This window comes from Octodon degus, unplaced genomic scaffold (assembly GCF_000260255.1).
Source record: "Octodon degus isolate 3935 unplaced genomic scaffold, OctDeg1.0 scaffold00155, whole genome shotgun sequence".
Lineage (NCBI taxonomy): Eukaryota > Metazoa > Chordata > Mammalia > Rodentia > Octodontidae > Octodon > Octodon degus.
In genome coordinates, this window is record NW_004524731.1 from 3,100,132 (window position 1) to 3,101,764 (window position 1,633).

A 1,633-nucleotide genomic window follows, 5' to 3' on the forward strand; every position below is an offset into this window, starting at 1 on the left:
TATTCAAATTTGTCTTTTCTAAAGTGAGAAATGTTAATCTATTTAAATGATACATGTATATGACTGTATACGTTCACATCCATGATTAGAGAATATGACTGTATAAAATGAGTCCATGCACATCACATGTGCATATGTATACATGTATAGTTTGTATTTCTGAAACAGGATAGACTTCCACATTGAGCTCTGGTCATTATCATAGTTAATTCTACTCAGAGAATGTTTTCTCTCCAGGTGACTCTCCTTAGGCACATGGTACATCATCGATCACTTTCCTCTCTGGCCCCATAATCTCAACAGAAAATTTGGGACATCTCACAGTTAAAGGATGTGACAGTGTAGGTTCTCTTATGTCCTGCGTCCTCACTGACCTTGAAGGGCTAGGGCCAAAATATTGGCTGTCCTTGTAGCCCTTCTTTTTCTCCAATTTTTGGTCTACAAACTTAAGTTGCTAACCATCCAGAAGTTTATGATATTATTACCTTATAACAGAGGCAGTTGAGTTTAATGTCACTGTCTGTCTGAATATCAGACACTTTAGACATAACATGGAAAAGGTACATTCCAACAATCATTGATATTCCAAACTTTAAATCCCTATAGAATGTGAAGAAGCAATTTCACATTTTTACAAAAATTTAGAAATCTAACCACATACAACATTGTAGCAGGACAATTCTATGACTTTTTTTCTTGTCTGATTTTCTTTTATTCCTTTTTTTAAAACAAACATTTACTTGAGAGAGAGAGAGAAAGAGTATAGCAGTAATTGATATGACATTAGAAGCCATACGCATTTAGAAGAAAAGAATGATAGGTATTCCAAGCATGGTTTTAATATTACACATTGCTATCCTCAGTGTAGTTGCTTAGTTCACAGGTATCAGCATCTAGAGTTAGTCAGGGTGAGAATTCTACCAATTAATTGCTAGTTTCAAAAACCTGATGGAGATTCTTAGGACCATTGCCTTAATCATCTTGTTTATATAAATGTATGGTTTTGTTCCTATCATGTGTCCTGACTTTTCTCCTATTGGTCAAGCAATGGCCGTGACTCATCCAGATGGCTGGCACTGATAAAAGTTCTACAAGCTGCTCTACATGGTTTCAGGGTAAATCCTGAGGAGATTTGACTGACCTTGTCAGATACTAAAGTTACCTTTTTAGTTATATAGGTCTTGTTTTATCTTGGTCTTAACCATCCAGCAGAAAAGCATAACTGTAAATTATAAAAGGTAATGACATATTAATATGCTGAGCTGTAAAAGGTTCAAGTCAATAACTTCTAACATTGCCAGTTCTACTAATAACCCACTGCTATTATGGACTACTGGACTATATTGGGTTGTCTTGCTGAATTCAAGTACCGACAATATTTGAATGGCAATGGAACACCCATCTAAGAACAAAACAAAGCAGAAAAGGGTGATATAAATGAAGAACCATTTTGTAGTGAAAAAAATATATGTTTATACAAGATAGGATGGATATACAGCTACTTTCTCTTAGTTCAATAAGAAAGATTTGTACTAATAGTGTTTAGACAAGGCATCATGTCTGTATCTTGTCCTCTGAATAACTACTACGAAGACAATATGCAATGTATTAATTATCATAACTATCCTACTAA

At 34.5% G+C, this 1,633-nt stretch overlaps 1 protein-coding gene across 1 annotated transcript in view; it reads left to right on the top strand.

Annotated features, from left to right (window-relative positions):
* The window catches only part of Csmd1 (CUB and Sushi multiple domains 1), a 1,642,653-nt gene that overhangs the window by 335,175 nt on the left and 1,305,845 nt on the right, over positions 1-1,633 (top strand). The gene's annotated exons all lie outside the window — the stretch shown is intronic.